The following is a 16,158-nucleotide window of genomic DNA, read 5'->3' on the forward strand; positions in this document are numbered from 1 at the left end:
AACATTTGTCAGAAATACAAGGTTAGATAGATTAAAAAAAAAAGCTCTTTGGAATGGCTATTGCAGGGAAGGGAACTATGGAGAAGAGGAAAAGAAATCCACTTAATTCAAGACACATGGAGAAAAATTAGCAAAAGGTGGCTTGACCCAATATACTTGGGTGGCGCTTAAACTCGCTTTGGGGGCACACATAAGTGGAAGGGCAAACAAGTGATTCCAGGCATCCCAAGATGAGCCTTACTCTCTTTTTGACCTGAGCCTGGAACACCACTTTCTATTTCCCTAAATTTACTTAGTGGTCATTTATAAATTTTAGGGGTTTGCTTTTATGTGAATTCTCCAGCTGTCGAATAGTTAAAATTGAGATGGTGGGCCTGAGTAGTGGAGGTGGGCCCCAAAGCTGTTTCCTCTAACTCTCAGCCATCCATGGAGGGCTTAGTCATAGAAGATTTTTCTTCATTAAATTACGCCTAATTCAGTGATAAATTGGTTTAACTCTGTCCATTAAAAAGGAAGGCCAGAGATTTTATAGGGGGTCAATGGAAAGGCATGCAGGCTGTTTCATGTCATTAGTTTTCATGAGGTTGCAAAGTATAACTGTTCTAGCATGTGTCTTTCATTAATGGGTACAATGCACATTTTGTGTGTGTGTGAACATTTTTAGATGTAAAAAGTCAATTCTGAGGTTTCTCACCTTGCTTTTTTGCCACTGGATTCCATCAGGCCACAATGTGTCTGAACTCAAGGCTTTTATGGTTGATTTTGAATAATTTCTTATTTTGTACTACATCCTAACAAGTTCGAGTCCCCATTTCCCTGACCTGAAATTAATGGGTTTAAAACATGGAGGCAGGAGAGTTCACCTCACCAAACTTCTTTCTTTCCGGTGTTCAGAGAACCTTCTAATCCCACTTCCTTCATAATACATTCCTTAGCTAAGTGGAAGAAGAGTAATGAGCTTTTTTCTTCCCTTGTCTTCAATATAAAATCCAGACTGCATTTTCTAATGCATGTAAATGCACAATGTAATTACTTGGTAATTAACATTTATCCTTTTATATATCCTTGTCAATGGCATTGTGAATACTAATAATTAGCCCCTTTTGCTGGAAAAAATTAGTGGGCTAGCATTTGACCAGGGTGTAAGTTCTACCTTCTAAGCTAGCTCTAGTTTCACATTACCTTTCACAAATCATTTAATCTCTCTGTATCTCAAATTTCTTTTTTTTTTTTATAAAATGAGTGTTTTTTGACTGAATAATCTCTAGAGTTCCTTCTCACGCTAAGATTCTGTGCTTCCACTCATCTGCCTTTGCAGTGAATGCTTCCCATGTCTGGAATATACTCCCTCTTTCTCTCTTAGAATTGTTAACTTCCTTTAAAGCTCATTTCAAACTCAATCTTTTATGTAAAGCTTTCTTTTTTCCTGATGATTTTTGCTCAAATGAATTTATATTTATTGTTTATATGTTTTATTTGTATATAATTGTCTATATGTGGCTTCTTGATAGAATATAAGTTTCTTAATAGCAGGAACTATTTAATTTTTGTTGTTTTGTTGTTAACTACGTACTATGTTTCAGGAATTGTGCTAGGCTCTTGGGAAACAAAGAATAATGTAAAAATGTTCCTGCTCCCCGAAAACTTACCTTCTATTTTATATGGAAAGATAATATTAAAATATATATCTTATGTATAATATGTATAGACACCATGTTAGAGATGCATTTAATATACCTATGCCTTTATATTTACACATCTGCATTCTGAATGCATATGTCTATACGTATTATGCATTCACAAATACATTTACAAAGTAATTTGGTTTGGGAGGAGAAGATATTATTAGTCTCTGGGAATCAGGAAAGGCTTCATTCAGGAAGTGACTTTTGAGTTGATCATTTAAGGAAACCAAGAGATGCTAAGATGCTGAAATAAGGGAGAAGTATGTTCCAGGCATAAGGAATAGATTGTATAAAGGAATGAAGCAGGACAACAACAAGAAGCAACAAAAACTATTTTTGACATCCTCCTTGGAGTCTTACTTTTCATGTATTTATTTCTCAATAGAGAAGAGAACAGTACAGGACTACAGGAAGTGATCAGGATAATACCTAGAATGCTAACTTAACTGCCTTTTCATTCTTTGAATGAATGGTATTACCATTCTCTCTACATCTACCAAGGTCTAAACTTAACAGAGATTGTTCCACAGGAAATTTACCCTAATCCTTTCTTATTTAGGGGGCCTACAGCTAGGTGTGGGAATAAGGAGAGTTAAATTTAAATAGTTCATAGGTAGCTTCATGATTATTGATGTGCATAAAAAACAAGTTTTCTCTTTGAATTTTTTCAGAAACAAATAGGTCTTCCAATTGTTATATTTCAAATAAGGACATTTTTAGGACAAAAAAGTTAGAGAAGAATGCCTGCCAGTCTTGTAGGGTGATTTGTCTAATTTGTGAAGGGAAGATTCAGATTGTTTTGGCTAATGGCTGCTACCTCCCATTCAATTAAGTTATTCTGCTTCACAGTAGATGTGGGACTGCAGTTCATGAAGATGGATAAATATAGTGACTAGAAACAAAGAAAGTGCTTAACTACTTTTCCATTTCCATTATGTTCAGCTTTATAAAATCTTGCTCCTCATGATTTCTTTACAAAATCTTTAGGTCCTGTGGGGCTGTACTAAAATGAATATAGCTAAATGCATGCAATTATCTACCCAAAGGAGGGGGATGGTGGGATGTATAAGAACAATAACAAGAAAAACAAAACCAGCCACATAATAATAACAAATCCGTATATTTAAATAAGAACAGGTTTTTTCAAATAAAGTGAGACAGAGATTCAATAAACAGAGAGGATGCTAGAGCTTGAAGGGACATCAGAATTCAACAACCTCATTTTACAAATAGGGAAATTGAGGCCTGAAAGGCAAATTGAGTTATTCAAGGTTACCCAGCTAGTTAGTGCATGTCCAGGATTAGAACTCAAATCTAATTTCTAGTCCAGTATTTTCCCCACACTTTGAAAAATGTCACATAAATGAATATCTATATACATGTGCGTATGTATCTGTATACATGTACAATATACATATATGTGCCATGCATATTATATAGTTGTTCAGTTGTTTTTCAGTTCTGACTCTTTATGAACTTATATGAGATTTTCTTCGCAAAAAAAAAAAAAAAAAAACAAAAAAAAAACTGGAGTAGTTTGCCATGCCCTTTTCTAGCTTATTTCAGAAGAGAAAACTGAGATGAATAGGATTAAGTGACTTGCCCAGGATTACAGAGGTAGTAAATATCTAAAGTTGGGTTTGAACTCAGGAAGTTTAATCTTCCTGACTCCAGGTCCAGCACTGCATCTATTTAGTCACCTCATTGCCCCATGTTATATATGTACACACACAAATACACATGTGTACATATATGGATATGCATATATGTGTGTCATATTTATACAGAGACACAGAAACATACACATATTGCACTTATGACAAGCATCACAATGTAGTAAAAAAGGTAATGGACCACGAGTCAGAAGACCTTGATTCTAGTTTCAGCTCTTTCACTAACACTCTGTGACCTTAAAGAAGGGACCCTTCTTTGTTCCCTCAGCTTCCTAATTTATAAAAAAAGATAGCTTGACTACATTACCTCTAAGCTCCCTTCTAATGCTCTATGATAGTGTGTGTGTGTGTGTGTGTGTGTGTGTGTGTAAACCTAGATTGAGATGAATGTAAGTAGTGATATTAGATTGATTAATATGCTGAAGAAAAAAAATTCCCCATTGTTCACATTGTTAATAGTGACTGAACCCTCATAAGTTTTGAATAGTATATGAACAGTGTATGTAGTATAATAGAATATGCAAGTATTTATTTATATTTAAAGAGATTCTTGACTTTAAGATAATATATTCTAAGATGCACACATCAGAGTAAACATTTTCCTTTCTTAGAAAAGAGAAGGAAACATAATAACAGCCATAAAGAGACGAGTGTATTTTGTTCTAAGAGAATTAGGGATTATGTACCCATTAACCTGATGAACATACAAATATGTTTGAATTCACTTTTCCCATCATAGTGACAATAACTTGAAAGAGCAACTGAACATCCAAATATGCATGAATTCATATTTTCTTCTCTTCTTTTCTCCCCCCCCCACCTCTGTCCTCTCATAGTACCTCTTAGAATCTGAGCTATTAAACATCAGAGGTCGAATATGAATCCAAGTCATCCTGATTGCAAGTCCAACATTATAAACAGTAGACTATATAGACTTTATAACTCAAATCCAATGGTGAGAAAGTAGACAATCTAAGGAATAACTTTCTTAACATTTGAAGCTGTTAAAAATATAATAGACTGCCTGATAAAGAATTGAATTCCCTGAAAGTGATTAGGAAAATTCTGAATGTTAGCTGATTGACTTTGTGACTACGAGATCCTTATAAAATAAATTATTGCTATATATTGAATATCCAAAACATTAACATTTCCCAATCCTGCTGACACCAGTATTTTAAATATGTGTGTGTGTGTATGAGTGTATTTTAAAGATCCAAGATAAAGTTATCCCATTACATATTTGAATCATCAGAATTTTGAAATTAGTAAAGTTCTGGCTGTTGATGTTTTCTTGAAAACAGGTACTCTAAATCAAACTATTCCCCAAGTCATACAATAATGATGAAGTTAGTAAGAAAAGGGTGACCTTGACCTTGAGATCAAAATGAGGGAACCCGAATATATACAAGTACAAAGAAGGAAAAACTGTTTTCTGAGAATGGAAGATAGTAACTACTAAGTTTGGAGAGGAGGTTAAAGAATACACACATGCATATATACATACACATACATACCTGTGAATATGTGTTTTGTATATATGTATAATTATGTGTGTATACATGTACACACATATACACACATATATTTTGCTTAAATTCAGTCAACAAAAATTTATTAAGCCTTTCCTCTGTGTCAGATGCTTGTGCTATGAGCTAGCAACAAAATACAAGGCAAAAACATAGTTCCTTCCCTTAAAGAACTCATAATTTAATGGTGGGAGAATTGTATCTAGATAAGATGATTCAGATATAGCCCTTGCAATTCCTTGATCCTTTATGAACTATGGATTTTTAATAGTAGCTTACATTTTAACCATGTTTCATAGTTTATAGACTGCTTTGATAGTAACCCTATAAGATAGTTGGTACAAATCATAGAATCACAGAATTTCAGAGCTGGATAGGATCTTTCTATTTGTTTAACTTATACCTAAAAGAGTAACTTTCTATAACATACAATTATCCAGACTTTGCTTGAAGGCCTCCAATAATGAAGAACCAGGGGCAACCCATTCCACTTCAAGATAATGCTAATTATTAGGAGTTTTCCCCTACATTAAGCCTAAATTTGCAACTTCTTTTCTATTTGCCAAATGAGGAAATAAAGGTTCAGGGTTGAATCCAAGGTTAAGAACTCCTACCTAGAATAAAATACACATGTCTCTGAGAACTCATAGGATTTTACTATATGGTACAGCTCTTTCTCTGCCCCCTCCCCATCTTTTTCATAATGGAATATAAGAGAATTTGTCGAATACTTTGTTGAAATTCAGTTATACTATGCCCACAGCACTTCCCTTTAGCAAACTTGTCAAAGAAAATGAGATTAGTCTACTATAGCTTATTTTTAGTGAATATACATCGACTCTTGGTGACTCTATTCCCCTTTCTAAGTGCTCATGAACTATATTCATTAGGAACTCATTTTGGAATGGTGTCAGCGGTTTCTGTAAGCTCATTTATGTATAATTTATTGAATCTCCTTTTCCCCTTCCCTCCCTTCTTTAAAAAACTTGGACATTTATCTACATTTGGACTTTTGGCTCACCTCGAAATTCTTCTGAAATTTGGAGATGTAATTTTTTCTGATCAAAGAGACTTGGATTTAATTACTCCTAGGACTCTACCATGCATGGCTACTTCTTTAAGTCACTTATGAACTCAATTTATAGTAGGTTCTGTTATAATTGTTTACATGTTCATCATCATTCTATATGAGTATAATCTTTATGAGGGAGAAGTCCTATATTCCATCCTTTCTCTACTTTGGTGCCTAAGAAAGTGCTCTGCACATAGCAAATGCTTAATAAACATCTGTTAGAGTTGAATTCATCTAGAACAATATAGGTGTTTTATTACTATCACCTTAATTATATCTTACCCATATTTAATTCTCCCTTTATGGCCTTCCCATTCTCTTTTAGAAAATGTGTATGAATGTATAGTTATGTAGATGGGAAGGGAACTAGCCATTGAAACCAGCCCTTATGAGTGTGTAATATCCTCTGGAGACAAAGTCCCCACATGGACTCCAAGAGCATGTATAGGCATTGTTTCTGGTTTACTCACTACAAAAAGAAAAGAATGTTTATTATAGACTATTGAAATAGAACTGACAATGCTTACAAAAGACACTAATCAGAGGAGATTTTGTTGGGACACTAGTATGGTGAAGAGCAAAGTCTTGAGAGATTGACTTGATCCAGCAAAGACCAAAGGCACCCAAGAGGGAATGACAATGAATTATCCATTTGCTAGTCTGTATTTGGAAATGAATTTGGTAGAGTGAATCCTTTTTCACAACTGTGTTAAGTTTGATCTACTCTTTTCTGGGTCCTAGATTATACAAGGAAGAGTGTGCACTTCTTTATCAGGGAGAAACGTTTATATCTCTCTTCTTATTATGTTTTCTTATTAAATATCCTCTTGTAAAGCCAATTGATTCGAATTCCTTAAATGATGTTGGGATGCTAATCATCAGAATGTATTGATGATCCAAGGGAACTATTAAGTGTAATTGGCAATTGGTACTGAGAACACACTGAACTGGGAACTGGAGAGGATAGAATGAAAAAAAAAGCAACCCCCAAACCCCAGAGGCATCCTAGAAACTTGAAGGGGAACACTTTGTGAACTTAAGGGGCTACTATGGTATGAGTTAGGGGAGTAAATCCAGAGTTTTGCAAATTATGGGAGAAAAAAGTTGATTTCCCCCCAGTTTTATTTTTAACATTATGCCATTCACTTCAATTAATGGACTGATTGTCTTTCTTGTTCTTTCTCTTACTCCAAACATTGTTTCTCCATTTCCCTTCCCTCTGCCAAAGCTTATCTTATTGTAAACTCCAGTCTTGCTGATACTATTCTTGTAGGTATAGATGATTTGTATATGAAGATTATGGTAAGACATCCACAAAATGCCTCATTAAGGAAGAGTAAATCTTTTGACATGAGCTCTTTGATGACTTGTGAATTATTGCCCTTGTTCCTTTGAAACTTCATAAAAGACAATTGATTAATTCACAGTTAATTTTGTACCTTGACTATACCCTTTAAAAATGAGAGTATTGATAGATAGATTGAGAGAGAGCTGAGCTTAAAAAGACACAGTATATACTCCAGAATGGATTTGTTTTTAAGTGAGAAATCTGTACTTTGGTATGTCTCTTTTCATATTTTCCCCCATCCTTCAGGAAACCATTTAGTACTAGCAGAAAAGGAACCACATGACTCCACAGATGGTTACAAGAGTCAGGCAACAGAGCAGTGAGGAAATCAATCCCTAGCGAGGAGCTATATAAATCTGCATCAGTGGAGTGACAATAGCAGCTGTTTGGACAGATTCCTTGACCATGTATTCTTACTTCAATAGAGAAATTTCTGGATCAAAAAGAACCTCTAGTCAAGGCACATCAAGGAATAAAGTTCACACACAGACTATTGTAATAGCCTTTTGTTTGGTCTACTTGTTTCAAATTTCTCTTCTCTCCAGTCCATCCTCCACTCAGTTATCAAATTGATTTTCATTAAATGCAATACTGACCATATTGCCATCCTTCTTTAACATTCAACAAATTCCGGCTTCTTATTACTTCCAAAATCAAATATAAAATTCTCTGACCTTCAAAGCCATTAATAATTCTTTTTGATTTTTTAATCTTCCTATATATTAGTCCTCTCCATGTACTCTGTGATTTAGTGACACAAACTTTTTTGCTGTTCCCAGAACACAACACTGCATCTTCTGTTTGTTTTTTTCCCCTGGCTGATTTTTCCTGACTGATCCTGTGCCTAGAATCTCTCCCTCTCCCTCTCCCCCTCCCCCTCCCTCTCCCCCTTCCCCTCCCTCTCCCCCTCCCTCTCCCTCTCCCCCTCCCCCTCCCTCTCCCCCTTCCCCTCCCTCTCCCCCTCCCTCTCCCTCTCCCCCTCCCCCTCCCTCTCCCCCTTCCCCTCCCTCTCCCCTTCCCTCTCCCTCTTCCCTTCCCTCTCCCTCTCCCCCTTCCCCTCCCTCTCCCCCTCCCCCTCCCTCTCCCTCTCCCCTTCCCTCTCCCTCTCCACCTCCCCCTCCCCCTCCCTCTCCCCCTTCCCCTCCCTCTCCCCCTCCCTCTCCCTCTCCCCCTCCCTCTCCCTCTCCCCCCTCCCCCTCCCCCCCTTCTCTCTCTCCTTGTCCTGTCTTCTTATTCTCCTGCCTTCCTTCAAATCCCAGATAAAATTCCATGTTCTGCAAGAAGCCTTTCCTTATTTCCCTTAATCCTAATGCCTTTTCCTTGATATTATCTTCAATTATATATGTGTGTATGTATATATATATATTTGTCATTTATACATAATTTATGCATTTATCTATCTTATTTAATATACATGGTTTTTATGTTATCCCCCTTTAGATTGAAAATTTCTTGATGACAAGGACTTCTTCTTCCTTCTTCCTTCTTGTTATCCTTCTTTCCCTCTTCTTCCTTCTCTTCTTTCTTCTCCAACTTTTCTTTCTCCTCTTTTTTCTTCTCCTCTTCCTCTTCCTCCTCATCCTTTTCCTTCTCTTCCTCATAAGAATTGAAGTGGGATTCTTTAAAAATTATTCTAGAGTCAAAACTGCAAGAACTGTGGAGGTGGGACCTTCATAAGTCAAACTTGAGCATGAGGTTGCTGGGATGGATTGTCCTTGGTTAAAGAGTAGCATCAGATGGACAAGGCCCTTTCCAACAATGTGATGAACCATCTACACTCAGCGACAGAACTCTGGGAGGTGACTATGAACACTACATAGAATTCCCAATCCTTCTAATTTTGTCCGCCTGCATTTTTGATTTCTATCACAGGCTGTACAATTGTATAATTGTACACAAATAGTGTACAATTGTACACTATTTCAAAGTCCGATTCTTTTTGTACAGCAAAATAACTGTGTGGACATGTATACATATATATTGTATTTAACTTAAACATATTTAACATGTATTGGGGGAATCTGGGGGAAGGGGTTGGGGGAAGGAGGGGAAAAACTGGAACAAAAGGTTTTGCGATTGTCAATGCTGAAAAATTACTCATGCATATATCTTGTAATTATAAAGCTATAATAAAAAAAAGAGTAGTGTCAGAAATTTAGTTATAAAAGGAGTGAAAATAAAACCCAGCTTTGGTCAGGGGATTTGTTCCCAATAATGAATCAGTCTCATTGATACAGGTTGGCATCCAGTGGAGAGGTGTTCTGTCGGTTGATAAGAAAAAACTGAACTTGGGTCCTAATATTTAGGCAAATCTAAGATGGTAGGGAGAGAGTGAAGGATGAACCAAAGGTTTTCTGTAGAGTCATTTTTCAGTCTTATTTGCCTTTTTATGACTCAATTTGGGGTTCTCTTGGCCAAGATGTTAGAGTGGTTTGCCATTTCCTTTTCCAGTTCATTTTACAATTGAGACAAGGTTTAGGATCACACAAGTGGCAGGAAGTAACTGAGACCATATTTGAACTCTCCAAAGACATCCAAAGATATCTTTCTAAAGTTCAGATATGGTCCATTACTCTATTCACTGGTACCTAGTTTCCTGTGCCAGAAATTAGTACACCCCATTTCATCCTCCTACCTCAATCCTTCCTCAAAAGTGAGTTGGCTGTAAGTCTGGTATGTTCTATACTCTTTTTCAGCTGAACATTACCATTACTTTCCAACTATTTATTACAAAGATTCTCACATTCCAACATTTCTGTCATATTTAACCTTGCTGCCAGGGTATTCTCTGACAAAATTCTAAGACTTCAACAGATTAATCTCCACAGAAAGCAATTTTTTCAAGTATTTAATTCATTCATAAAAATTCATAATACACTGGGAAGAACAATAGATTGGCAGTCAGAGGATTCCTTTTCTAATCCCAGCTCTGTCCCTTATTAGTGACTTTGAAACATATGACAAATAACTTCTGTGGCAATTATTTATTTTCTCATTTGCAAAATGTTGAGGTGGATTAAACAGCAGCTAAAATCCCTTCTAGGCAGCTAGGTAGAGTTCTGAGTCTAGAGTCAGGAAGATTCATTTTTCTGAGTTCAAATTTGGTCTCAATCACTTCCTACTTCCTACTTGTGTGATCCTGAACAAGTCATTTAACTTTGTTTGTCTAAATTTACTCATCTATAAAATATGTTGGAGAAGGAAATGCAAGCCATAGTATCTCTGTTAAAAACCCCCAAAATAGGGGCAGCTAGGTGGCGCAGTGGATAGAGTACCAGCCTTGAATTCAGGAGGAGCTGAGTTCAAATGTGGTCTCAGACACTTAACACTTCCTAGCTGTGTGACCCTGGGCAAGTCACTTAACCCCAGCCTCAGAAAAAGGAAGAAAAAAAACCAAACCCAAAATAGAATCACAAAGAGTCTGAAAAAGTCCCTTCTAGTTTAAAACTCTGATATGTGAATTACAGTGTAAGTTGAGGTTAGCATTATCTTTAGAGATATTTTTGATGTGCTAATTTCAAGCCCTCCTTATTTCTACTAGACACATGTTTGTTAGACTAATATTCAAATAATAATAATAATAATTGATTGAATTTATATATTATACTTTAAGGACTGCAAAATGCTTTGCCAATATTAACTCAAAAAAAAAAAAACCCTGATAAATAGTCTGTTACATCCGTTTTATATTTTAAGAAACAGAAGCAGGCATGAGTAATGTGATTTGCTTAAGATCACACAGCTAAGAGGTTTATGAGACCATGTTTGAATGCAGGTTTTCCTTAGTCTAATATTCTACTCTATGAATCACTTAATTCCATGTCAACTAACTTGTGAGTAGTTAGAGACCATCTAACTGCTTTTCTTTGAAAATAGTCTATAAGATAGAAGTTTTCTCCCAATTTTGAGAGACAGCATAGAATGGATAGAAAGAAACAAGTATCTATTAAACATCTACTGGATGCCAGGCATTGTACTAAGTTCTTCTTTTATAATAATATATTTTTTTTATTTTCAAAATATAAGAAAAGATAGTTTTCAACATTCACCAATGCAAAACCTTGTGTTTCAAAATTTTCTCCTTTCCTTCCCCCACTCTTCCAGATAACATGTAATCTGTTAAACTTGTGTAATTCTTCAATACATATTTCCACATTTATCATGCTGCACAAGAAAAATCAAATCAAAAAAGGAAAAAAATGAGAAAGAAGCAAGCAAAAGACAATAAAAAATGAAAATGCTCTATTGTGATCCATATTTAGTTCCTATAGTCCTCTTTCTGGATGCAGATGGATCTCTATCACAAGTCTATTGGAATTGACCTGAATCACCTCATTGTTGAAAAAAGCCAAGTCCATCAGAGTTTATCATCACATAATCTTGTTGCTGTTGTACAAAATGGTTTACAAATTTTATCTCATTTAATTCTCACAACAGCTCTGAGAAGTAGTGCTGTTATTATCCCCATTTTGCAATTAGGGTTACTGAAGTAAACAAAAGTGACTTGCTCAGGATTACACAGCTAGGACGTATCTGAGGCTGAATTTGAACTCAGATCTTCTTAACTCCAGGTCCAGTTCTCTATCTTGTCCACCATGAGTCAAATTCTAATTCTGACTGAAACATGTTGCCTATGTCACTTGAAGGGCAAATCACTTGAAGTCTCTGTAGTTAGGCAATTATTTAAAAAAAAAAAAAAAGAAAAAGAAAAAAAGTTACATAGAGGGTACTGATCTGCAGTGGGTGGAGGGAGTTTACTCATCCAGGAGTTCTTGATATTAGAGAAATATTCAAGGCCAGTCCTTATATTCTTTTCCTTACTAGTTTAAATGAACCAGATTTACATTCTGATATCATATTTAGGTAATTGTAAAAGTGATTTAGTTGATCATAGATTTGAACTTTTATCCCCACTTTCCAGAAAGCTATTGCAATTATTCTCATTTTGTGAATTCACCAGTTCTGTTGCTTGAAATAATAGGGAAATGGAGACTATAAAAGTATCAGAAAATTAAAAATTTATGCCTGGTAGAGTGCTAGAGTTAGGATTAGTAGCTAGAATTTTTACCAGGTTGCCTTTTTTCCTTGTGACCCAGCCTACTATTTTTTCCCACTTTTATCAGTATATTAAGCTACTGTCACCTCATCTACAAATTTATTTCTACACCAATTTACTCCAGATTCAGGTGCTTCCATACTAATAACAATGGTGTCACATGCATAGTCTGAGGAAAGACTAGTTCTTCTTCCTTTTCTAATCCATATCCACCAGGACCATATTATTTACCATTCCATATACCATGTGAATTGCTAAATTAGTCAAGTATATCTATAGTTATATATTTATCTTATAGCCCCCCTTAACCCAACCACTTTCCAGACTGATGATACTCACCAGTCATTTATCTGATTTGGCTTCTCTCTTGTTTAATATATTGCTTAGTCCTAGGTAAGACACATAGTGTACAGAAAAATGCAAGGAAGTAAAAGAAATGTAGAATATCGATTGCTTACATGACTGGAACTGATGATAAGCAAAGCTTGCTCTTTTTGAGATGAGAAAACATCTGGAGCTATGTACAAAATGAAATGAAATTAATCTTAGAAATTACATATAAATTTGAATGACAGTAAAGTTTTGAAAGTGTATTGGTATGTATATGAATATTTAATTTTTTCTTGCTTTGCATTTTATTTTGGAATAAATTGACTTAGGACCTATATAGAATCAGAGGTGTTGTGGATTTTAAAAAAATATTGTTTAAAAATGTTACCTCTTCTCAGAACTTTCCCTTGGCCCTGTCTCATAACAAAATAAGATATATACAACAAATTGTGCCTGACAGCATGGGTTTCATTCCCTACTACTAGCTTACCACCTTCGTACCAAGAGAAAGAACAATATACCCCCATGAACTTTGGTTCTCTAAATTCTAGCATCTTCTGAACTTTTGAGATAAAGATACTTTGGAACTGAAGAATATTTTAAGAAGAATTTTATTTTGATATCTTCTTGTCTCTCTCAATTTAAAATCATTTTTGATAATCCCTAAGGAACTAGAATGCTTTACTAAATATTTGCTGAATTTGAATATTTCTACACTGATTAAAAGGAAGTAATGAAAAAGAGAGCTTAATATGAATTAAGAATGTTTCCTGTTTTTATACTTAGTCTCAATCCTTGACTTTTAGTAGATGGGCCATACACAGATCCAGATTCGTGAAACAGGAAAGGTTGTCGAATTCCTCAGGTATTTACTAACCCTTAAGTAGTATGAAAAAGGGATAGTAGAGGGAAAGATTCAATATAGAACTTCTTTCATTCTATTGTACTATACTGGTTTTTAGACCCTGCTTCCTCCCAGCTCTTTATCCTTATTCACCAAAAAGGTACAAAGAAAAGAATACTGATTTGGTGACAAGAACAAGGGTTCATATCCTGCCTCTATCACTTGCTAGCTTTGTAACCTTAGCCAACTAACTATCTCGGTTTTCTTTTCTATGAAATGGGAAAGTTGGATTTGGTGGCTGAGAAGTTGAGGTCTAATTCTATGACTTTTATGCATTTGGGGGTTATAGGCCACTAGAAAAATGTTACCATCATTAGAGAAGTTCTCTCTAAACTTTTTGGATCATGCACCCCATTAGTAAAAGAAAAAAGAGCAAGCACTCTTTGTTGTTGTTCAGTGGTTTCCATTATTTCTAGACTGTCTGACTCTATTTGGAGTTTTTTTTGGGGAAAGATGGAGTAGTTTGCTACTTCCTTTAACAGCTCATTTTATAGATGAGGAACCTGAGGTAAAAAGGATTAAGTGACTTGCCCAGAGTCACATTAAGTATCTAAGAGTGGACCTGAACTCAGGTCTTCCTGACTTCAATTTGGTACTTTATCCACTGTGCCACCTAGCTATTCCTACATTTGTATATTATTTATATATTACATACATACTTCTTATTGTCTCAGTTATTGAAAATCCATTAAATTGTGGGTCCCTTGAGGACAGGAACCAGCTTTTGTCTCCTTTTGTATTTCCAGCACTTAGCATAGTGCCTGGCACATAGTAGGTACTTAATAAATGTTTATTGATTGAAACAAATAGGTGGATTTTGTAATGGGCCAGAGACTTGAATATAGATGCAATGTGTAAATCCTGAGCATACTTTAAGTGTGGATTTTCTTTATTTCTTTTTATATGATATCTGGGATTAAAAAAGCAATAGAAGTATTAATAATTTACTTTTGGAAACCTTTTGAAAGTAACTGGGACATAAATATACTAAAAGAGAATGGTGACATCTGGATAGATGAGGTTTTTTTTCTCCCCTGATATGATGTGACATTTTCAAACATAGTCAAATATATATGCAGACTAAAGAATGCACATCCTATATACGAGGTATGTAGGTATGACATAACATATGTTCTGTCCAAAATTCAAAAGGAGTAAAAAAAAAAGATACTCCAACTAATGAACAGGGCAACCCTGTCCAGAATCCTAATGGCTTCTCAATGAGGTAAACAATGACTCTTAATTAGAAGCTAAAAATTTTAATTAAGATGATTCTGCAGTAATTATCTCAGTTGTCTGCTTCAGTGGATTTTAATGAAAAAGATTGATTAGGTATAAAACCAGTAGCATAATTAAACATTCAGGGTCTGCATTGGTTATTGAGGTGAAAGTAATATGGTTAACTTCCAAAGTGCATTTTTCCACAAATGATGTTAGTTAGATGGGAAATTCTAGTATCCGGAGGCTCCATTCTTAATGGGGAGTTCTTGTACAAATCATTTCAGGGAAATTCAGACTATAATAAATGAAAATGTAAAAAACATTTGAAAGCAAAGTAAAAATGTTGCTACCACTGTATATTGAGGACCATGTTAACATATACAACGTTTTTATGAAGTACCTAACCATTTTCTGGCTACTGGTTTAAAAAAAAAAATCTGAGACTTGGTTATTGTGGGATTTGTCTGTGATGATAAATCTAATAAATGCCAGGAGTAAGATTTGGATCCCTATCTACTTGAGCCTCAAGTCTAACATATTTTCCACTATGCCATACTTTTCCCCACTAGTTTTCATGTCAATATGTGATAAATATTTTAAGTCATTCATTTAGGTCAGTTGATTAATTGGTTTCTCCCTGCCTTCTTCCATCCCTGATCAATTATCATCATAGAAAGAGTTAGGGAGCACGATAGATAAAATACTGGAATTGGAATCAGGAGGAACTGAGTTCAAATCCAGCTTCAGACACTTAACTACTTCTGTGATCTGAACAAATCATATATTTTTTATTTCCATAGTAAATGCCATTTAAATGTTTGCTATTATAATTAGCTATTACATGAATTGCTGGAGACCTTTATTATTTGTGCCATCCTAAATCTCTTGGAGTTTCAGTTACTTTATATATAAAATAAAAGAGTTGGACTTAATCTAACTCTATGAACTAAGGATTCAAACAGATCAGAGAATGTGGATATTTTGGGCAAGACATTTAATCTCTCTGATCATTCATTTGTAAAATGAGAGAGATTGTACTAGATGGTCTTTGAGATCTTTTTCATTTCTAAGTGGAACTAAATGGAACTCCCACAAAACCACCACCACAAAGCCTAAAGCAAAGGGAAAACAAGAAGTTGACTGTAAGTCATATTTTGTAATTGTTAGTATCTAAATAAAGGAAAATAAGTAACTTAAATGTTTAGCTCTCTGTGTGTCTCTTTCAATGTGCATAAAAGTACATATATTGACATATATACACATGCACACACATATGTATTCTTTATTTAAAGATGAATAAATTAAATGCTTGTTATAGTTGTAGCCAGGATTTGGAAGTT

The sequence above is a fragment of the Sminthopsis crassicaudata genome, chromosome 4, assembly GCF_048593235.1.
Source record: "Sminthopsis crassicaudata isolate SCR6 chromosome 4, ASM4859323v1, whole genome shotgun sequence".
Taxonomy (NCBI): domain Eukaryota; kingdom Metazoa; phylum Chordata; class Mammalia; order Dasyuromorphia; family Dasyuridae; genus Sminthopsis; species Sminthopsis crassicaudata.